General features: G+C 41.4%; 1 long non-coding RNA gene across 1 annotated transcript in view; it reads right to left on the bottom strand.

Moving 5' to 3' along the window:
• The window catches only part of LOC133050558 (uncharacterized), a 98,830-nt gene extending 74,540 nt beyond the window's left edge, over positions 1–24,290 (bottom strand). The window contains exons 1-2 of the long non-coding RNA XR_009691639.1: positions 24,140–24,290; positions 18,871–19,049 (exon numbers count right to left, since the gene is read on the bottom strand). This is a non-coding gene — a long non-coding RNA (uncharacterized LOC133050558). The remainder of the gene's footprint in view (positions 1–18,870; positions 19,050–24,139) is intronic.
• Positions 24,291–24,587: the final 297 nt, after the last annotated feature.

Genomic DNA, 24,587 nt, shown 5'->3' with positions numbered 1-24,587 from the left:
ACCTCTCTTGCCTCATGGAAGGTAAGTGCTACTAGCTGTTGCATCAGTCAAGGTAGCAAGTTAAGGTCAATGGGATCCTCTCTAGCCAGTTTATGAGAGAAGGATGTACTTAGGTATATTAGAGTATTCAGACTCTTTGCAAAAGCTGGAGGAATCGTTCTCAGCTCGGCTTCCAGAACAGCTCCCAGAGGGACATTGCAGAGTGAGCCCAATGATGCATACCCACCACCCCTCCTGAATCCTCCCATAACCCAAGTCCCAGCCAAAGTCTTATGCCAGGTGGGGTCTTCAAGTCCCAAGTATGGGCCACAGGGCAAGGGAGGCTAGAAAGAATAGATTTAGTGATTTGATATTGGGAAGGCTAACAGCTAGAGAACTACGAAAACATGGAGCAATGTTTAGAAGATCTGGAGGAAGCACTATCCATACAATTCCATTAACTGGGAAAGAAAAGGCACAGTGAGGAACAGAAAGGTATAAATAAAGCAATAAAGCTTCAGCTCTCTAGAATTTATTTCAAATTAGTAGGGCTGGGATGGACAGAATAGGTGGGCTATAGATAAGGCAGTTTAGATTATAGGTTGATGACTATTGAGGCTCGGTGAACATGGAGGTTTATTGTTCTTTCTTCTTTACCATCTGTTTAGAATTTTTCATAATAAAAAATAACATTTAAAAAGGCATCAAAAGAAGGAGTTAAGTAATGATTTCTGAACCTTCAAAGGCAGGATCTTTCCAAGAAGCCTGTACACTGTAATGAAGGACCTTCAGATGGAAGTTATTGCCATAGCACAAGCATTGTTTTCACAACATTTTCAAAGGGAAAAAATAGGTGACTTTTTCAGTGAAAGTAGGCCAAGATGAGGCACTATTAAGGTATAATCATCATGCTTGCTTCACTGGACAAATACACCATGACAACTTGCTACATCAATGGAACAAAAAAAGATCAAAATGACTGGGCTACTACACAAGATCTCAAGCAAATAAAAATGCATGAACCAGTTATATTTTTGGGTTTCTGACAAATAGTGAATATCATTTTTATTTTAGTTTATGGGTGTCCCATGCAATATACGGGCCATGCTTATACTAAAAATGCATTTGTTGTTCATCTGAAATTCAAATTTAATTGGGTATCCCATAATTTATCCAGCAACTCTATTTCTATGGCCTGTAAAATTTAGGACAGTCCATCCTCCCCACCCTTCTCCAACTCATGGCACACCTCACTTCCCCCACAGACTTATCAGACAGGACTCCCATAATTACAGCTCTCTGGGTAGTTCACCATCAACTTTCCTTATGTTCCTAGAACAGCATTCTTCCTACTCCTTGACAGGTTCAGACTGTCAGCCTGACCTCTGGCCCTGAAGAGAAGTAGAGAAAGAGAGTAGCTATTTCCCTAAAAGCCATATTCAGCTGCCCCCCCACCAAGTTCCCCTCAATATTCTCCCACCATGGTTGAAAAGACCCCTGAGATGTATAGGTCATTCCTGACCCTGCATCTTTCATCCATACAGATGGACTCTGCAGAACCCAGGCTCCAAAGCAAATAGGGAAAGAATGATTACATACTGGAAGGAAGGAGCCATCTCTTCATCCAACTTAACTCTGTCTCAGTTTGTCTCAGCCAGTCTGATTGTTAATGCTCAGGTAATCAAGTCTCTGACTGTTAATGTTCAGGTAAGCGAGTTTTTATAGACGGACATTCCTTTTGTCCTGTCTCACCTATTGGTCATTTGACAACCCATTAGCATCTCCACTGGCAGTGAGCCAGAGGAAGGAAGTGACAAAATAGCATGAGTCAACATGTTACTTGCCAGTAGTTCTGGTAAAAGGAGTTAAAGAATTTCAAAGGAAGATGACTACGGAGAAAATAAGAGTTTTAGATTACTGGAGTTCCCCTTCTCCTGCCCCGTTCAACCAGAGACAAACCAAGAGTCAAGTCTCATAGCTGAACCTCTCCTGATGGAAGTTCTAGACAGAGACTGAATTCCCTTTGCTGGAATCATGGGAAATGTCTACCATTCATGACTTGTACTTTGAGGTTAAACAAATTTGAGCGCTCTGATGGGAGAAATACAGTGATTTTAAAAGCCAGCAGCAAAGGACTTCCCTGCTGGTCTAGTAGTTAAGACTCCCTATTTCCACTCTTAGGGTGCAGGTTCTATCCCTGTTTGGGGAACTAAGATCTCCCCTATAGCATGGCATGGACAAAATAATAATAATAAAAATACTATTTTTTTTAAGCTAGTGATAGGATCCAGATGGACTAGGAGGAAGGCAGAATTCTTCAAGAGATTAGAACAGCCTCTGTTCAGAAAAACAATATGAAAGGGTACGTTTTGTTACAAAAGAGTAGGTACTTTCAGTGGATGGGAGGTCCCAGCACAGAAGAATGAAACTGCTTACTTTGTACAGAATAGGATAATTGTTATTATTCATATTTTAGAGTTCCCCTTAGGTAGGGAAGACAGGGTTTCAGTTGGTCATGGAAGGGAAGAGAGAGGTGAAGAAGTGAGAGACAGAGGGGAATGGTTATCCAAGCAAATGCATCAGCAGGCATGGACATAGAGAAAATGATGGCCAGGGAGAAAGTGCCCATGCCAGGGGTGGCTGAGAGATTCCAGGACAGCTCAGGGCTACCTAGCATAAAGAAATTCTTTGTTATGAAAAATGTCAACCATATACAAAAGTAGGCAGGCTAATATAATGAGCCTCCATGGACCATACCCAATTATAACAATTAGCTCACAGTCAATCTTGTTTCATCTAAAGTGCCCCACCCACTCACATAAAGTGCCACACCCACACCCTCCTCTATCAATTATTTTGAAGGAAGCTCCAGACATCATATTTCCTGGGTAAACCTTTTAGTATAACATTCGATTTTAAGTAGCAGCCTTTTCTGAGCTGAGATGCTGTCTCCCTAAACTAGCCACCATTTTCCTTAAAAGCCTATATGAAAGAAAGACACATCCCTACCTGCATCCTTTACTCTCAAAACTCTACTTCTGAGAGTAGATGGGTGGTTATTCACCCACATGAAGCAACTCTGTGACACCAGCTAGGGGTCCTCCAATATAATTCCAGTCTGACACCACCTACCCGGGGAGAACATCAGACTTCATGCAGGTTAGGGACTCAGACCCACGAGGCTGTCCCACTCAGATGGGATGCCAAACCCAGTCCAGGTTGTCACCTGTGGCTCTGACCTACTGTCTGTAAACCAGAGGTTCCCACAACCCGTTCTCCTTGGGTTCAATTAATTTGCTAGAGTGGCTCATGTAACTCAAGAAAACAGTTTACTTACTAGATTGCTGGATTGTTTACAAAAGGATGTGATTCAGGATCAGCCAGATGGAAGGGATGCATGGGGTCAGATGTGTGGGAAAGGGCACGGAGCTTCTGTGTCCCCAGCAGGCATGTTGCCTTCCTAGCACCGCCATGGGTTCATCTACCCAGAAGCTGTTGGAACCTTATCCTTTGGGGGTTTACAGAGGCTTCATTATGTAGGCACCGTTAAATCATTGGCCATTGGTGACTGAACCGGAGGTCGGGGGATGGACTAAGTTCCAACCCTCTAATCACATGCTGGGCTCGCCTGGCCAGTAGCCCCCAGCTCTAGGGTCTTCCCAAAAGTAACTTCTTTGCCATAAACTCAGATGGGGCTGATAAAATAAGAATTCATATTCAAAGGCAAGTCGAGGAAAATTTAAACATGATTTTTCTCTGCCCTTTGGCCTCCTCTCTCCCCTCTACCATGCACAGTGTGTCTGCATTATGCATGGACCAAACCTCCCCATCAGCAGAAATACCTGCTCAACCATAAAGAGCAATATTTTCCCAGCATCAAGACAACTCCTTAAGAGATAACATTCCTTCTTAATCTTGTAAGGGGCCATAATGACCCATGGCCCACTACTCACGTCGTATGCTCAGAGATGGATTGTGTAAACTGTCTATAATATGTCATTTAACGTAGAGTCCTCTGTCTCAAAAACTTACATAACTACATTTTAACCTCTGATGGGTGGAATAGACCTCAGAGTTTTCTGAAAGACTCCTTCCTAGTTTATAATCCTCTATTTGGTGTGAATAAAATTTTCTATTTCTTTCTTAGATTGACTGGTTACTTTTTTTTTTTTTTGTCCATAGGGTTGAAAGGGGCTTGTTATGACTAATGAAAGACAACTTTATCACTCTTACCACATAGAAAATTACAAACATTTTAGGAGTGCTGAGCAAGAAACTGGGATGAAAATATGTATGTCATTTTTGAAAAAAATTAACTCCTGTGTTTTCAATCATTGCAAGATTTTTTTTTAATGTGGACCATTTTCAAAGTCTTTATTGAAAGTGTTACAATATTGTTTCTGTTTTAAATTTTCATTTTTTTTGACCTGAGGCATGTGGGATCCTAGCTCCCCAACCAGGGATCAAACCCTTCACTGGAAAGTGAAATCTTAACCAATGGACTGCCAGGGAAATCCCTGTATTTCTTATTATAAATCACAATATTACCTGTTACCCACAGGAGCCTAGATAGGGATGCTTTGGGGAAGGGGAAAAATGAAAAAGAGGCCACGTTCCACTGGGGTTACGCTCTCAGACTCTGAAATAAGGTGACAGCAAGGGTGATGAGGGGAACAGGAACCCACAGAAACCTACAGAAAGGTCAGGGCAGGGTGTGGGACTTCCCACAATATTCGTACTAAGTGATGTCTCAGGACATTCTATGAAAGTTCATACCAGAGGATTCCTGGACACTTACACAGCATATGCACTCTGGCGACAGACTATCCAGGTTATACGTTCGTTTAACTTTAGCAAGTTCCTCTTTTTCACTAGCTAATTCTGTGTACATTTCAAATGAGAGTCCCAAGCAACATTTTGCATTATTCAAAATAGCTTAAAGAAACCAAGAAACTTTAAAGCTGTTTCTCTCTCTCTCTCTTTAGAACAATGAATTGTTTAGGGAAAATAAAAACTGTCTATAGCTGAATTCACACTGATGTTTCCAGAAAGAAAACGGTCATGGGAACTCTAGTGCCTGGTTCCATTCTCTGGACAAAAGGGTTAACCTCGCCCTTTAGTACTTTATCACCTGTTCTCTACACCTGGATCGTTCCACCCTTTCATCAAAGGTCTGTTGTCAGCGATTTTCAAAGAAAAAAAATATGTCATTTCTTTCCTGAATTAAAATTCCATCATAACTCTTTTTCTCCCCTCCCTATGAGTTTTTCTGACACCCATGAAGAATTTCCCCTTCAAAGCCCTGTCTTCTTACCTCCATCACTTAAAACTCCACTTGACACCTGCCTTCCAGGGAAGACAACACCCTTTACAGTTCAAAATCTTGCCAGTTTAGTCTAATTTTTTTAAATCCCTGATAAGATCTTTGCTCACTCAGCACAATATATATATACTTTGCTCACCCATCCTCTCCTCTGTGAATTAAGGTTTGTGTACCTGCTAATGATGCCATAATGCCCCATCTCCGGAGGACAAGGGCCCCACAAAGAAAGGATAATCCGCTCTCATGGAGGGCTTGTCAGCAGCTGATTCAGCATGTCTGGGGTGGACCTGAGAATCTGCATTTATATGCAAAGACAAAAGATGAACACAACTTCTCTGGCTTTGAGAAGATTGCTGTCTGATGGATAAATCCCTCCTTTCATCTGAGCAGTACTTTAGATTGAAAATTGCTCTCAACCTTAAGAGATTTTTTTTTTCCTAACTAGCCCTCACTACAATCCTAGGAGGGAAGTAGATTCCAGATTGAAAGTCACAAAACCTGCATTTGAATTTCAGCTCTACCAAATATTAGCTCTGTGACTTTGGACAAGTTACTTGAACTCTCAAAGCCTGAGTCATCTGCAAAATATGAATAAAATCCTCCCGGGTAGATAATACCCATGTTTGTGAAACTACTTTGTGGCTGCAAAGTGCTGTTCAAATATATGATAGTAGAAAAGAAGACAGCCTAGGGTCAGTGTGAGAAAGACAGCCAGAGTACTATGAGGACAGAGAGGAGGAAGATGCATTCAGCTGGCATGAGAAAGTGTTGAATGAGGGGAGCTTTGTGAAAAACAGGCGCAAGTTCAGTGGGGAAGGGAGATGAAAGCTGGAAAATGCATGACATACAAAAAGATAAAGGTATGGGGAGATGATGAATCTAATGATACAGGTGGAGGAGTTTAAAGTCACATTACTGTAAGCTTTGAGTACCAAGCAAAAAAGCTTGAACATGATTTGGTAGGTAATGGGCAGTCAGTGAAAGGTTCTGATCGCAGCTCAACATGCTCAGAAGGTAACAAACATTGATCTGTGGACTAAGAGATTGGAAGGGGAAGGCCATGGAGGCGGAGAGAAGGAGAGAAAGGGACACACTGAGACAGTAGCATTGACATACATGCACTATCATGTGCAAAACAGCTAGTGAGAAGCAGCTGAATAGCACAGGGAGCTTAGCTCAGTGCTCTGTGATGACTAGAGGGGTGGGATGAAGCGGAGGGGGGCTCAAGAGGCAGGAGATACATGTACACTTATGGCCAATGTACGTTGTTGTATGGCAGAAACCAACACAACATTTTAAAGCAATTTCCTCCAACTAAAAATATTCTTTTTTTAAAAGAGTCAATTTTCCTTAATAGGTCTTCTCCCTCCCCAACCCCTAGATCCTTATCCACCTCCCCATACTCCACCACCAATGCCTTACAGTAAATCCCAACCCTTCGAATGATCACCATCTCCCCCAGAGAGCCCCTTGGAAACACCAGGCAGCTCTGTCTTCTGGAGCGTTACAGAGAACACACGCTCCCTCTTCCTCCTCACTTTCCTGGCCACCCTCTTGTCCTTATCTGTGCTTCTCTTCTTATTGCCAAGCCCTCTCAGATTTTTCAGCCATTTCTCATTTGGGAGGCTTTCTCTGCCATTCTGGTTACCCTCCTCTGGGTATCATTTTGTTTCTCGCTCAGAAAGATAAGCACACAGTATTACCAAAGACACTTAGGTAATTTAAGCAAACAACCTCTTGATGTTTAGATAAGAACCTAATTCCCTGTCGCACCTCTTTTCTTTACTGAGTAACTTTACTGGGAATATTTGAGAAAAGTTCAAGTTCAAGGTCCAGGTGAGTTCTTACTGATCTGTGGTGTCACTGATCCCCTGAGTCTTGATGGTAGTTAATTAAATGCATCTCACTCTGATCTGGGTTTGCTGAACCCTCCGTGGGGCAGATACTTTCCTTTTGCAGAAGCCAGCCTTAAAATTCACACCCTCTCTGTTGTCCCCTAAATGAACCTGACTTGCTTGCATTTCCTCCTTAAATTTTTCTTTATGCTTTTCATGTAATGATAGTTAAGTTCTAGACAATCATTACAGTGTTTTCTTTACTTCCATTTTCCCAAGCCTGAAGGGTCACCCTGTCCATGGCTGATGTGTGGACATCTTGGGGATCTCTTGTGGCCTCACTAGGCCCACTAGAAATCTCCTTAGCAGCAACAGAACAGAAATGCACAGTTAATAAATTCCCACTTATCCTAATAGCAAGGCCGGTGCAATTTCAGGTCAAGATCACATTCAATCAAGCATATAAATGAATCCTATCACCTAATATTTATATGGAGGCTCTCAGGAGTTCAAAATACCTCTAGACTAATGAATAATCATTTCATTATTATTGTACCACGAATTCCTCGGTATCTCCTCCTCACTTCCCAAACCCCCAAAACATTTTCCAACACGTCATCCTCATTTCCTCAAACTACATAGCAAGTGTAGCTGAGGAAAAAATAAGCACAGATTGGATTTTTACTTTGTGTGGAAACTCATTTCCTTTGCTTACAGAAGTGAAAGGTCTGTCTGAGCTTAGCGGAGGAAACGAGATGTTTTGATTTGATAAAGATGTTTCGTTCATGTTGCTTGGTGAGGAGGCATACTCAGATTCATTTGGAGAACAATTTTTATTGACTGTGACTCATTAGAAAGAATGTCATGTGTTGGCATTTCATCATGAAGCAGGGAATCTTTGCCTTATAGGGCCTTTGGCTCAGATATGATTCAGGAATGGAAAAATGGGCTTTCGTGGGAAACCTACTAACTCAGCTGGGACCAGATGAATGCAAGTGACAGTATGGCACTCCCCACCACTCTTTTATGCTCCCTCCTGAGGTGCTGGAGGAGAAGATATTGTTCTTATGCCTCTGAAATTAAGAACACAAGCAAATGCTGATTTTCCCTTAGAAGGGCTGAAATAACCCCAAAGGACTATGCTGTCTATTCATTAAAGTTTCAGGAATTTTTTTTTAAGGGAGGTAGGTATTACAGGATGTATCCTGTAATATATATGTGTGGCCACTTTAAAAATAAATCACATGTCTCTTTCAGATCTGGTTTCCTCAGTGTGTATGCCCAGAAGTGGGATTGCTGGGTCATATGGCAGTTCTATTTCCAGTTTTTTAAGAAATCTCCACACTGTTTTCCATAGCGGCTGTACTAGTTTGCATTCCCACCAACACTGTAAGAGGGTTCCCTTTTCTCCACACCCTCTCCAGCATTTATTGCTTGTAGACTTCTGGATAGCAGCCATCCTGACTGGCGTGTAATGGTACCTCATTGTGGTTTTGATTTGCAGTTCTCTGATAATGAGTGATGCTGAGCATCTTTTCATGTGTTTGTTAGCCATCTGTATGTCTTCTTTGGAGAAATGTCTGTTTAGTTCTTTGGCCCATTTTTTGATTGGGTCATTTATTTTTCTGGAATTGAGCTGCAGGAGTTGCTTGTATATTTTTGAGATTAATCCTTTGTCTGTTTCTTCATTTGCTATTATTTTCTCCCAATCTGAGGGCTGTCTTTTCACCTTACTTTTAGTTTCCTTTGTAGTGCAAAAGCTTTTAAGTTTCATTAGGTCCCATTTGTTTAGTTTTGCTTTTCTTTCCAATATTCTGGGAGGTGGGTCATAGAGGATCTTGCTGTGATTTATGTCGGAGAGTGTTTTGCCTATGTTCTCCTCTAGGAGTTTTATAGTTTCTGGTCTTACATTTAGATCTTTAATCCATTTTGAGTTTATTTTTGTGTATGGTGTTAGAAAGTGTTCTAGTTTCATTCTTTTACAAGTGGTTGACCAGTTTTCCCAGCACCACTTGTTAAAGAGGTTGTCTTTTTTCCATTGTATATCCTTGCCTCCTTTGTCAAAGATAAGGTGTCCATAGGTTCGTGGATTTATCTCTGGGCTTTCTATTCTGTTCAAAGAGACACGTGCACCCCAATGTTCATCGCAGCACTGTTTATAATAGCCAGGACATGGAAGCAACCTAGATGCCCATCAGCAGATGAATGGATAAGGAAGCTGTGGTACATATACACCATGGAATATTACTCAGCCATTAAAAAGAATTCATTTGAACCAGTCCTAATGAGATGGATGAAGCTGGAGCCCATTATACAGAGTGAAGTAAGCCAGAAAGATAAAGAACATTACAGCATACTAACACATATATATGGAATTTAGAAAGATGGTAACGATAACCCTATATGCAAAACAGAAAAAGAGACACAGAAATACAGAACAGACTTTTGAACTCTGTGGGAGAATGTGAGGGTGGGATATTTCAAAAGAACAGCATGTATACTATCTATGGTGAAATAGATCACCAGCCCAGGTGGGATGCATGAGACAAGTGCTCCGGCCTGGTGCACTGGGAAGACCCAGAGGAATCGGGTGGAGAGGGAGGTGGGAGCGGGGATCGGGATGGGGAATACGTGTAAATCCATGGCTGATTCATATCAATGTATGACAAAACCCACTGAAATGTTGTGAAGTAATTAGCCTCCAACTAATAAAAAAATAAATAAATAAATAAATAAAAAATAAATCACAGGTCGGGCTTCCCTGGTGGTCAGTGGTTAAGAATCTGCCTGCCAATGCGTGGGACATGGGTTCAATCCTGGCCCAGGAAGATCCCACATGCCAGGAGGCAACTCCGCTCGTGTGCAGTAACTATTGAAGCTCACGTGCCCTAGAGTCCATGCTCCACAACAAGAGAAGCCATTGCAATGAGAAGCCCGTGCACGACAAGTAGAGAAAGCTCTTGCACAGTAACAAAGATCCAGTGGAGCCAAAAATAAATAAATCTAAAAAACGAAATAGTGAACTTGTTGATTACAGATAAATAAAAATAAAGCACAATATTAATTGTGCTGGAATTATATGAGGCACTATATGGTTTGAATATTTCATGAAATGAATTATTAATAAGTGAAAGACCCTAAATCAAAAGTTTTACTGGCTAGATAAAGTTTTGTTCCAGGCTCTACAGCCCTGATTACATCAGAGAGAGAACAGTTGAAGTATGGTTAAGCCTGTTTAAGAAACAGGAGGCTTATTCTAAAACCACAAACTTTTCACACCAGAAGAATATAATTATTCAGTGACATTTTTAGAAGCCTAACATCATGTGTCTTCAAGACAAAATTGAATACAGAATGGTTTAGAAACTTGTAATTGTAAAAATAAAAGTTGAACTGGAAAGCCAAAAGAAAATCATCAGAAATCTTCTATGTGGAAATGGTAAACGACTGATCACACTTATCTCCTCCATGTTGTTTTCTAACATGCCTTCCTCCCCACCTAAATGTCCCCACAGATACCTGCTTTCATGCTCACTCTTCTTGGGAGGATTCAGGATCATAAACGTAGCTATTTTAGTAAGAGAGTGGATAATCTCCTTCAATAGACAAGTCTCAGTTTAGACAGCATACCTGACTTACACCTTTGGGGTGATATGGCAGATTGATGTTGCTAGAAGGTGGTTAACAGCCTTCAGGGAAGATAAATAATGTTGATTCACTCTTCTTCTTCCAAAACTAAGGACAAAGCTGTGATAAACTTCATGGCTGAGAAGACAACCAATATTCAAACCGACTGACAGCAGAAGACAGAAGAAGGATGATGCGTTTGTTCCCTGATGAATGTGGTGGATACAGATGAGACATTGTAAAGGCAAGCAGAGTAGAAGGTTGATGTAAATTAGAGAAAACGAGAGAGGGAAGGTACAGGGCAAAGCTAGTCGAAGACATGTTTCTGTACTTCTCAAGAGGCTAAAAGAGGAATCCTGCACTGTGATCTCCATGGAAAGACTTCAGACTGGGGAGGTTCTCCAAATGCTGGGTCAACATTTTCAGTTCACCTGACAACGCTTTGTGTCTTAACCCTAACCCTTAACTGCTCTGTGGCACTACTTTTAGATCACTGTGTTCCCCGGTGGCCTGGCTCCAACTGAAGGGGAGAGCGTAGGTCAAAGTTTGGTGAAGAACTGATCAAAGAGTGGTGGAGATTTAGAGCAAAGTGCCGATTCATGAGGGCTTCAGAGATTTAAAAAAAAAAGAAAGAAAGGAAAGGAAATCAGTGCTTGTTTAGGTCTGCAGCAGGTGGAAACTAGGGAAGGGACAGTTAAGGGATGTCACATTTCTTTTTCAGGTGATGAAAATGTCCTAGAATTGACTGTAGTGATGGTTACACATATCTGAATGTACACTTTAAATGAGTGAATTATATGAATTACATATCTATAAAGCCGCTTTTACAGCCTATAAGAAAGTAGAGAGATGGGTCAATATGGTATGTGAATCAGCCTTGACACAGCATCCTCCCAGGGCTAGAACGTAAAAACGTGGGCAAAACTGATCCTGAAAATGAAAAGTATTATCAAATGCTTAAAGAACCACAGGGAAACTCCGAATCATTATATTCCATATTTCACACCTCTTAGGGGAATTTTCTCTCTCTGTCATTGTCTTGCATTTGTGCTCAGTTGTACCTGACTCTGCAACCTCGTGGATTGTAGCACACCAGGCTCCTCTGTTCATGGAACTTTCCAGGCAAGAATACTGGAGTGGATTACCATTTCCTTCTCCAAGGCATCTTCCTGACCCAGGACTCAAAGCCACAACTTTTGCATTGGCAGGTGGGATCTTTACCACCAAGCTACCTGGGAAGCCCTCTGTCATTGTCTAGATACTGCTATTTCCAAAGATGAATTACCTTGCTCCGTTGGAGCCCGCAGACTATGGGTGTGATGAACGTGTCACGGTTTAAACATTTGAAAAGAAGGCACCAGCCAGGGAATGGCCCAATGGGAGCAGTTTCCACATCTCCCTGCAGAATGGGCATCCAATTAAAAGAGTCATTACCTGTCTTATCTGGAGAAAGTGTTTCCCAGATGAATGAATTGGAACTGAAACCCAGTAAAGATTCTTTACTCCTTTACGTAATTAGGACATCATTTACAGGTCTTGGACTTCTTGGGTATCCCTCAAAGTTCCTCACATATGGCTGGCATTCCTAGAAACTTAATAAATATTTTCTGCTTTTAATTAGATTGAATTCCAAAGAAGGAGCTTTAAAGGTTAGGCATTTTATAATGGGTGAACATTCTACTTCCAAATGTAATAGCTAGAATATAAACCCTAGAAAAAGGAAAGTATTCATTAAAACACCAAATCTCCTTTGAGAAATGATTGCATCAAGTTTACTGGTTAGCATTTGTTTTATTAAAATGGTTAAGAAAAACTGACCTAGCAGATACCTATAACTATGAAATCTTCAGCTCTGAATAATGTATTACATACTGTGTAACTATTAGAACTTTCCCTTGTGAGTCCAATAATCTTAGCAACAGCTCCCTTTCCAAACATGCCAAGAAAGATATGTTGCTTTTGGTTACGGACACTGGAAAATCAACAGACCAAAACACCCAGAAGAACCAAGTAGAGAGAAGCCTGACTCAGGTCATCCTGCAGTCTCTGGGGAGCTGAGGATGACAACAGACTGTGATGGCCTTGAAAACTCCTCCCCTCACTTCCAGACCACCACCAGATCATTCCCACCTGGCCCTCCACCTGTGTATAGTCTGCCAACATGCTGAGGAGAAGGGGGATTTAAGCTAACGTCAGTCCCAACAGTTCCCAGAACCACAGTTTAAAAAGAAAGAAATTAACTTTGAACCATACCCTTGAGACTAGCGCCAGATCCTTTTAGATAACAGGTGTTCTCTTTCTGTGTGCATTTACAGGAGCGAAATGCATTAGTTAAGTGGGTTAATTGGTCCTTTATGGCAAGGAATTCTTGAGCATATTCATTATGAATGCTCTGTGGGTGAATAAATGGTTGAGAAGAGAGCCAATCAATTTCTTCCTCTCTGTCCATACTGGTTGCTCTGAACAACACAAATGTCTCACCAGCTAAAGTCATCTGTCAGCATCTGTGGCGGATTGGTTCCAAGACCTACCCCTGCTTTCCCATTAAGGAAACCAAAATCCAAGGATGCTCAAGTCCATTATATAAAATGACAGTATTTGCATACAACCTATGCACATCCTCCTGTGCACTTTAAATAAACGCTAGATTACTGATAATACTTAACATAATGTAAGTGCTATGGAAAAAGTTGTAAATGCAAAGTAAATCCTATCTAAATAGTTGCTGGCATGCAAATTCAAGTTTTGATTTTGGGAAGTTTCTAGATTTTTTTTAACATACATTTTCAATTGGAGGTTGGTTGAATCCGAGAATGTGGAACCAGTGGATACAGAGAGCCCAACTACCCAACTAGGTATCTTCACAGTATTTTAGATGCTGAGTAAAGCCATTATTAGTGTCCTTTGCACTCCCATCTTGAGTATAACAAATCATTATGATTGCATAATTTGGTTATACTCCTTAAAATGCTGTCAAACATGTTTGATCTTCATAACTGAGAGAAGTTGTATAGTAATCTTTAATTTACTCAGCATTCCCAGGGAAGATTAAATGAATTTTCTTGACCACTAAAGTTTATCCCTTTATATTACCATAACCAAGAAAAAAAAGCGTAACCAGTTTGAACAAAAATCTCTCTAAAATACATTGAAACAAACAAATATAAAATGAGAATAAGAAGAATTCTTCTTTAGTGTTTTGTCTAGGATATCATCAAGAGGTTCCCACTGAGTTACAAAACCCAAGTTCTGACAGGTTACAAGGAAAAGGATCCTCCTGGACATTGCTGATGAGTTGTGAACTGTGACATTTTAGGGGAGGTGATATGACAATATGGATCCAAATCTTATGAATGTTCAACTCACTGACCCCACAATCCCTTTATTCTTTTAATAATATTTGAGTGCCTATCAAATACTACACAATTGAGGTATACTGATAACCAACACAGATGAGCTTCCTGCTCTCAGGAAGCTTGCATGCTCACAAAGAGAGAGCGAGACGATGAATAAGCACACAGACAGACAGAGAAAATAAATTCAGACTCTGGTCATTCCTGGCAGGAGAAGTACAAACAAGGGAGGAACTTGCTTCTGTTGGTGTCAAGAAAGACCCTGTGGCAGAAGGACTGGTGTCCTGGCAATACCCAGCCACCCTCTCACCTTTAAGAAGAGCGCCTTGGCCCTTCCCTGGTGGTCCAGGCGTTAACACTCTGTGTTTCCAGTGCAAGGGGTTCAGAGAACTGAGATCCTACATGCTGCATGGCAATACATAAATAAATAAATCATTATCACAGATCACAGAAAGGAAGGAAAGAAGGAAAAGAAAGGAAGGAAGGAAGGAAAAGAAAAAAGAAGAGAGCCCTAACTCAAATAGAAAATGCAAAACTAGACCCACATTTCCTGGCCATCCTGAAGAGCAGGTTGCCATGTGAGATGTAATGGAAGTTGTTTGCTGGAACTTCTAGAAATCCATCATAAGTAAGACAGTGTCAGGTAAATCATGTAAAAAAAAAGACTTCAGAGATATCAGCGGTGGGGGAGAGGGGGGCTGGATTTGGAAAGAAATACATGGATGGAAAGAGAAAAGCAATTTTGATTTCACTCCAGCTCTGAAAATACATGCCCTCTGCTTTTCCTCCTTATTTAGCTGTAAAGCTTTAAGTGAAATAGTTCAAAGTTTGGTAGAAAGTTCTTGCTTGGGGGAGGGATGTTATATCACATACAGGTGGTGCAACGCTGTGTGGTAACACACATAGAAACATTGCACGTTACAGGAGAGAAGCAGACTAAGGTAGAACAAACACTGCACCAGGAGTCCATCGACATGGCTTCCAGCACTGGTTCTGCTCTAATAAGCTGTGTAATCTTGGCGATCAACCACAGCCAGCTTCCTCAACTGAAAATGAGGAAACTGGACTCACTCATCTGTAAGCCCTGTGTAAGGCCTTGTCCACATATCTTTTTTCCTCCCTTCTGCTATTAACGTCACACCCACCCACCCGCCCACCCACACATACATAAACATGTAGGTTAAAGATTAAATCTTACTATGATTTTTATCATGAACGAGTCACAGAGAGGAAAAATTACAATCACAAGGGAATTCTCTGGTGGTTCAGTGACAGGATTCTGCCCTTTCACTGCTGAGGCCCCAGGCTCAATCCTTGGCCAGGGAACTAATATATCACAAGCCACGAGATGCGGCAGAAAAAAAATGAAATGATGGTTACTTATGTCCAGAAAACTTAATTTAGATCTTAGGATGATGAAAAAATGTGTCAGTGCTCTCTGATATAAATCACAGCAAGATCCTCTATGACCCACCTCCCAGAGTAATGGAAATAAAAGCAAAAATAAACAAATTAAACCTAATTAAACTTAAAAGCTTTTGCACAATGAAGTAAACTATAAGCAAGGTAAAAGGACAGCTTTCAGAATGGGACAAAATAATAGCAAATGAAGCACTGACAAAGAATTAATCTCAAAAATATACAAGCAGATCATGCAGCTCAATATCAGAAATATAAACAACCCAATCAAAAAATGGGCCAAAGAACTAGAGACATTTCTCCAAAGACATACAGATGGCTAACAAGCACATGAAAAGATGTGCAACATCACTCATTATCAGTTCAGTTCAGTTCAGTTGCTCAGTCGTGGCCGATTCTTTGCGACCCCATGAATCACAGCATGCCAGGCCTCCCTGTCCATCACCAACTCCCGGAATTTACTCAAACTCATGTCCATCGAGTCGGTGAGGCCATCCAGCCATCTCATCCTCTGTCGTCCCCTTCTCCTCCTGCCCCCAATCCCCCAGCATCAGGGTCTTTTCCAATGAGTCAACTCTTCACATGAGGTAGCCAAAGTCACTCATTATCAGAGAAATGCAAATCAAAACCACAATGAGGTACCATCTCACGCAGGTCAGAATGGCTGCTATCAAAAAGTCTACAAACAATAAATGCTGGAGAGGGTGTGGACAAAAGGGAACACTCTTACACTATTGATTGGAATGCAAACTAGTACAGCCAGTATGGAAAAGAGTGTGGAGATTCCTTAAAAAACTGGAAATAGAACTGCCATACGACCCAGCAATCCCACTGCTGGGCATACACACCAAGGAAACCAGAATTGAAAGAGACACATGTACCCTAATGTTTATAGCAGCACTGTTTACAATAGCTAGGACATGGAAGCAACCTAGATGTCCATCGGCAGACGAATGGATAAGAAAGCTGTGGTACACATACACAATGGAATGTTACTCAGCTATTTAAAAAACGCTTTTGAGTCAGTTCTAATGAGGTGGATGAAACTGGAGCCTATTATACAGAGTGAAGTAAGTCAGAAAGAAAAATGCCAATACAGTATATTAATGCATGTATATGGAATTTAGAAAGATGATAACAATAACCTTATATGCAAGACAGCAAAAGAGACACAGATATAAAGAACAGACTTTTGGACTCTGTGGGAGAAGGCAAGTATGGGATGATTTGAGAGAATAGCATTGAAACATGTATATTACCATATGTGAAACAGATCACCTGTCCAAGTTTGATGCATGAAACAGGGCACTCAAAGCCAGTGCACTGGGACAACCCAGAGGGATGGGGTGGGGAGGGAGGTGGGAGGGTTGTTCGGGACAGGGGGACACATGTACACCTGTGGCTGATTCATGTCAATGTATGGCAAAAACCACCACAATACTGTAAAGTAGTTAGCCTCCAATTATAATAATAAATTAATTTTAAAAATGTATCCATGACCATTAGGTTGAACACGTCTCCTACGTACGAATAATGCACCTTGGTGTTTGGTCAATAGTAGAAGCTTATATTTATCTGTACAATTAGTGTTTACAAAGCAATTTCATGTAATATCATGTCCACTTCTGAACTTCAGAACTAATTTAAGAAATAGGAAGGCAATCCAAATTGTTTCTTTTTACAAATAGACTAAGATGTGCACCTGTTAAATGATTTGCCTGAGTTTACACTGCAAGGGGTCAAACTCAGGCTTTCTCCCAATTCACAGCACTAATCTGTGCCTGCCAGGCAATTAGGATGCTGAAGCCTGGTACTTCCCTTGCCTCCCACTGTCTCTTTTCTGTTCTGCCTCTTCTCGTAACTCAGTGCTTGCCAATCCCTGATTCAACACTCGCTGGCCTCATTCTGTAATTAGAAGTTATGGAGGGAAGAATGGTCTAGAGCTGGGCCAAGTATATGGAAGAAATAAGTGGCTAAATGCACATGAAGAAAGAATGTTTAACTTCAAGACTAATCAAAGAAATCTATATCAAAGCAGTAAGTCCAATTTTCAATTATTATGTTAACAAAGGTTTTGAAATATTATAATAATACTGACAAAGGAACAGAAAAAAATACACTTTAGACACCACCTTTTAGAAAATAGAGACGTTTGGGAAAATTATTTGACTAATGTGTCTAAAGTCTTAAAATATTCAGGAATTAATTTGTACAATTTTATCCTAAATGTGGAAAAAGCTTTATCGGGCAAAGATTTTTATCACAGCTGTATTTATGAAAGTCAAATTTGGGAGCCACCTAAATGGCCCACTATAAGAAAATGATTAAGCAAACTCTACATGGCTACTCTACATGGCTCATCAACTCCATTCCATTTTTAATGACTCATTAATAGTTTAACAGTGTGGGAAAGTCCTAATTTGATGCTGTATAACTTCCGTCCCAAAAGATTAGGGGGAAAAGGTGGGAAGGAGGTTGGCTGGGTGTAAACAGAGGTGGACCCAGGATAGAGCAGGGCTTCCGGGGTCCAGGTTATTTGACCCCAACCAACTTATCCCAAATCCCCAATCAGCATCTTTTGCTCTTTTGCACCTGAAGATGCCAAGAAACCTTACTGTTTCCAAACTCTTAGACACTATCCCTCCTTAGGGCTTCAGGAACCCTAAGAACATGGGCACCCAGTGATCTGCTCTGAGATTGTTGCACTGTCCCCTCACATGGTTGCCAAATTACAGTGACCTCACTCCAAATACGTGAAAATAAGTACGAACAAAAATGTAAGAACAGAGGTGTTCAATACACAACAAATATATCTGTAGAAACATAACACTGAATCTTATAAAAGAGTGAACCAGAAAATCAGGACTAACTGGGCACACAACAGTATATTTTGTCCTCAGAAGTGTTTTCTCATGGGAGTCTGCCAGGCAGATAAGTTCTGTCACAGATACTTCTAAAATGCCATTATCTCTACAATTTATATTACCTTTGATACATCTAATTACATGACATTGTTTTTACACAGTAAGATAATTGGAATCACTCTGAAGAGCTTCAGCAGAAAAAAAATCACAAATTGGATAAATTTCATATACAAACGTGGGCCTAGGCGGAAGTTCATTATCACACCAGTTAGCATACAGGGTCTTAGAACTTGGTAGTATGTTTATTTACTTATTTCGGATACATTTCTTTAGCTTCAGATGGATCTGCTGAATATTTTACTCTATCTTTTAAGTGTTTAAATGTGCTCTCCTGGAGGCAACAAAGGAAGGAGTGCTTGGCCGCTTTTCAGAAGAGAGTTCCTATAGGCCAGTTCCTCCAAAGTTCTTACCTGGTTCCAACAGTGAGTCACTGACACCAACAGGGGGTCCTACAATTCAATCCTGTTCTGACACTCACCACCTGGAGTAGGCATTAGACCCCACAAGTGAAGAATTCAGTCTCAGGAGATTGCCTGCTCTTCAGATGCCAGCACAAGTGGGCTTGTTAAGCAGATAAGGTGGAGGGTCCCTAGAGAAAGAGAACCAGGCATAATTTTCTTGACATAAGAGAGGCCATTTTGGGCCTAAGCCATTTTGTGATCTAAACCTGGCCACAGTGCTTACCCTTGAACAGTTCTCCATAATTAATGATCTTAAGGCCCCCCCTTAAGGGAACAAAAGAATGCAGGAGCAGAGGAGAATCGGTCAAAAAACAATGGTTCGGCTAGTGAAACAGACTCCCAGTTCCTCCTCAAGGGATATACATTACGATCTGATACATATCTTTGAATTCTGCAGGAACTAAGGCCCCCACCTGGGTGGAGGGTGGTACCTGCCTGTTGAGAGCCCAGACTGGTCAGAACCTAAGGGGTGATAATGTTGACCTTTTCCAACCCTCTGTATTCAACCACGGACAGAAAACCAAGGAACTTCCGGGACTCCAGACATAGGAACCATGTCTCCAACAGCATTCATTCTCCAACTCTCAAGGTCTGCTTCTGTTTCTGTCTTTTCCCCCTGTCTCTGGTCTCCTCCTTTCAAATATTGTTTATTTATTTTTTTTTTTTTTACTGTTTTTTTATTTTAATTTTTGTTATCTTTTCTCCTTCGGCTGATTAGCTTCTTCCCTGACACGGCAGCAGCCATGGCTTTTGGACTAGAGGGCAAAAGAGTCTTCCTGCCATCCCATCTTAAGAATTTAGTTAGAAATAGCCAAGTCTTGGGCTCCCGGATTTTACTCCTTGATCAATCACTGTAGTTGGGGGCTGGGGGGAGGGGGGTTGCATAAGGGGTAAATAATTAAAGTATCTGACACATTGAAATTTACTGTATGGTAGGTGTCATTCTAATCTTTAGTTATTGTTGTTGTTTAGTCGCTAAGTCATGTCCAGCTCTTGTGACCCCATGGATTCTAGCCTATCAGGCTCCTCTGTCCATTGGTATTTCCCAGGCAAGACTACTGGAGTGGCTTGCCATTTCCTTCTCCAGAGGATCCTCCCAACCCAGGGGTTGAATCCAAATCTCCTACATTGGCAGGCAGATTCTTTACCACTGAGCCACCAGGGAAACCCCAATCTTTAGTTAGCAGACACTTATAAAGCATTCAGTAAATAAACTAATCCTCACAACAACCTTTAGGCAGGTGCTATATTATTCCTACTTTATAGGTGAGCCAACTGAGGCATGAAGAACTAAAAAACTTGCCCAAGTCCACATGGCTAGTAAAGGATAGAGCTGGGATGTGAACCTGGCAGTCTGGTTCCTAAGTTTATGCTTTCAACCACAGTGCTACACCATCTCCCCACCCTTCCTGTTTTAAACTACATGTGAGGTAGATAGCCTAATTGTCTCCATTTTACAGAGGAAGAAATGAGAGACAAACTTTATCCATAAAGTGGTAGGGTCAGGATTTAAATGCACAGAATCTGAATCCAAAGCCTATGCTTTCACTGATTCTGCTGCGCTGCAGAGTTGGGGGCTGGGGGGCACAGTGTCTTGGAGTATGGGGCGTCATAAGCAGGCACTGCATCTTTTGCATATATGGAGAGTGCAGAGCCAGTCACTCTTAGGAATTCTTAGCAGCCCCAACCCTAAGTTGGGGACTCAGACATGCTCAGCAGTGCCTCCACTCCTCCTGTAGTCAAAACCAAGTCAAGGTCAAGTAAGAGAGAGCCAAGAGAGCCTTGGGAGAAAACCAGAGCTAGGATAAGGGTCAAGGAAACCCTCCACAAAGAGGGATCGACCTGGAATGCTGATGCATACAGCCAACTCTCTGTGAGCGTACATGCAAGAGTCCCAAAAGTTGCAGTCAAAAATAACTAGTACTCTTTCTGAGCTCCTAGTGCACTGGTCTTTCCTTGCCCCGGAAAACCACAGAACTGGGTCAACTCAGAGTTCCTGAGAAATGCCTTCCCTGAGTTATTGCTGAATGTCATGCTCTCAGTTTCTATCAATAATTCACATAAGAAATGACCATTTAAGGAACATCTTGTGTTCTTCAGAAAATATGCCACTGAATTCATTCATTTTACTTCTTGTACCATGAACCTAATATCCTGCCCTCAGTTTAGAGCAGAGAAATATTAATCTCTCCAGGCAAACATGTGCTTATTTTTATCAGACAATATGAATGACATGGGACATGTTTTCCTCTCTGCATTGGCCCCTGTGAACCATAAGTTAAATTTAATGTTGAATTGTTCGCATATCATCCTAGGTTCTTGGATGTCTCCTAATAAATTTTGATTTTCCTTTTTGTCTTGAACCATCTTGGTGTTTTCTGGTTTCATTTTTGTTTAACTTTTTAATTGTAAAGTGTAGTTGTAAGGGGAAACACTGAAACTGCCTGCCCTGGCCAGAAGAGATAGTAGCCACTGCATGAATAATCTTGGAACAGGAGGTCCTGGTAAGGAACATGGAACTGACAAGCTACCACCAACCAGAAGAATTTAGGAAAGGTCAAAGGGATAGAGAAGTCCATATGCCCTACCAACCTCCCAGAATCCTCTTCGCTGGAATCCATTTTGGCTGAGTGATGCGTGCACCACCAGGAAGAACCCTGAGTCAGAATGATCAGCCAGAGACAACCCAGAAACTAATCCCATCACCATAAAACTTGAGAGTGCAAACCACTAGGCAGAGAAGTCCTCTCAGGTTCCCTTACCCTCGTGCTCTCCACCTGAGTGCCCTTCTCTATAAAGTCTCTTACTTTGTCAACACATGTGTCTCCTCAGACAACTCATTTCCAAATGTTAGACAAGAACCCACTCTCGGGCCCTAGAAGGGGTCTCCCTTTCTGCAACAGAACAGATATCCAAAGGAATGTACAAAACAAAAGCATTCTGTACAATGGTTATCTCAAGATAAACACCCATACAACCACCAGCCAGGTCAATACTCGGGAATTGCCAGCACCCCAAAAGCCCTTTCTTTCTCCCCTCAAACACCACCCATTCCTGACACAGAGCAGGACCCTGTAGCACAAAAGCCTTTCTGTGTCCTCTGGTTTTCGTTTGTAGGAGATGAGTTTCATCCAGCCTCCATGACCTTCCCTGAGTTCCAACAAGCAGGTTTAAATAGTTAATAATCAGGGAAGAGAGGGGATGCAGAAACAAGGGAAGAGCAGTCAAGAAACAATATTGCAGCCTTGGGAAGGGTTCTGGTTCCCCTTCAAAGGATATACACAATAATATCTTTGAGCTGTTTTGGGCAGATACTGAAACCCTCACCAGGTGGAAGAAGTTAACTGTATGTTAACTGTATGTTTACCCACAAGCACGTAGACCAGTTGGAACCAGAAGGTTGATGATGCTGACTCCCACTTATCTCACCACCAACCGATTAGAAGAAGGTCCTCAAGCTGATCATGCCCTCCTCTTTGAACCATTAGTCAAACTCTTCACCACTCCCCTCCAGGTCAGGACGCACAGTTCTGAGGGCATCAGCCCACTGGGGCCCCCTTTGCCTGGCAAAGCAATAAAGCTATTCTTTTCTACTTCACCCAAAACTCTGTCTCCGAGATTCAATTAGGCACTGGTGCACAGAGGCTGGTTTCAGCAGCATCTTCTCTCCCCAGTACCCTTCCCTTATCATTCTGACTGCTTTGCTTGAATTTAGCCCCGTGAGGCCCATTTTGAAGTTCTAAGCTCCAGCACTGAGAATTTATGTTGTTTTTAGCCGCTAAGTTGTAGTAATTTGTTACAGCAGCAACAGGAGGGAGAAAGACCTCCCGGAATCAGTCTTTCTATATAATCCTTCCCATTGCTATTGTGAAGAGAAGAAGAAAGCAAAGAAATAGAGACAAAACATTGCCAGGAAGTGTGATAGGGAGCAGTAGTTGTAATTCGTAGCAATTGCCTCATAGAACAAGATTCAAGCTTCAGAATTGTGCAGACCAGTGTAACAGCGAACACAACTAGGGTCAATACAATAATGGTTAACATTTATTGAATGGCTGCTATTCGCTAGGTGCTTTATAAACATCCACTCTGACATTTCTCACTATAACCCTATGAGACCAAGGCTACCATGCCCCATTTAACAGAGAAAGGCCCCTTGCTTGGTGGCACCGCATGGCATCAGAGCCCAGCTCTCAATCAACACCCTGTACTCATTCTCTAATGATGGTTGGAAGGTGACTCTGCCATTCAAGTTCGAGTCCGAATTACAAGCACTTAGCGTCCAAAGCACTGAAAATTCTCATGAATTAGTGCGTGAGCTTTGGGAAAAAGAAGTGATCCTTCAAATACATTTATGTGAAGAATATGTTAACTACATGCGGCATTTTAAGGAGATCAAAATATACAGTCAGGACAACACAAGTGGCTGTACTTCTCAGGACTAGGAGGAAGGCATTTCCCCAGTTCCCTACGGAAAGTAACATGGTTAAGGCTGAACTAAAGTCTATTCTCTCAGAGTAAGAGTTGGGTAAGTAATATGTAGCTCATTCCAGAGTTCAAATTTTGTTACTTTCAATTAAGCTTTTCTGTTATCATTTTAAAGTCCTGAATAAAGAATCTACTTCTAAGGATTATTGAAGTTCAGTGTCAGAACTGGGTGAATCACTCCAGAGAAATGAGCCCACTTCAAGAACTACACCTTAATAAAGTGTATTTCCATCTGAGTGGGCAACTGTGAGTTACTTCTCCACCCTTTTTTCTTTGACCCCCCAAGAGGAGAACAACAGGAAAGATACTAATATTTATATCTTCATTTCATAAAGCAGAAATAAAGAGGCCCAGAGATGTGAAGGGATATAGCTAAGCTTAGAATACAGGCTTCTCCATCCCTTCTCTAATCCTGGTTCATTTTAGTGATAAATTCCCAGACTTATTTATAAGCAACAAAATTGACTGGTTCAGCCCACCCTCTGGTGAGAGATCAGTAAGCAGTGACATGTTCACCAAGTAGACTGAGATTAGGAAGATAGAGCTTCTAGAACAGACTTAGAAATGGAATCATCACATGATAATAAATGCCATGTTTTTAGAGCTTAGAATATACCAGGCAGTGTGTGAAGCAATTTACATATATGATGTCACCTCTCCTTAAAACATCCCCATGAGGAATGTATATTATTAGCTCTATTCTACAGATAAGGAGAACTGAAGGTTAACTTACCAAGGGAACAGTCAGGAGCCTGTATGACGGCCATTGTGTTCAGGTCCTAAATAGCATCCCTTCCTCAAGTATCAGCAGACAGGACTCTGAGGCGGCCCCCAGTGACATGGACTGGTCCGGCACGCAGTTCACCCTCTCCTCACCCTCTCTCTTTCTCTCCTGCTGGTAATTTTTCTGTTGAAGTGTTCACTGTGAGACAGGAAATTGTATCAGGCCCCTGGGAGGCTAATGTCCGAAGGCTTTTGTGATATTCCCATCATTTAATTCAGAAGGATCTGAACAAGCCATAAAGAAGTTATCTACTCCCCTTGAGTAAACGACGGGGCACAAAATTTAATAAAAATAATACTTTCATGCAATACTTTTAAAAACCAAAATTAACATCAAAAAATCTATTTTAAATAAATATGGGAGATCCAAGCCTACACTTGTACCACTCACCCCACTG

This window comes from Dama dama, chromosome 32 (assembly GCF_033118175.1).
Source record: "Dama dama isolate Ldn47 chromosome 32, ASM3311817v1, whole genome shotgun sequence".
Taxonomy (NCBI): Eukaryota; Metazoa; Chordata; class Mammalia; order Artiodactyla; family Cervidae; genus Dama; species Dama dama.
The sequence above is the reverse complement of the archived record's forward strand: the minus strand, read 5'-3'. Positions and strand labels throughout refer to the sequence as shown.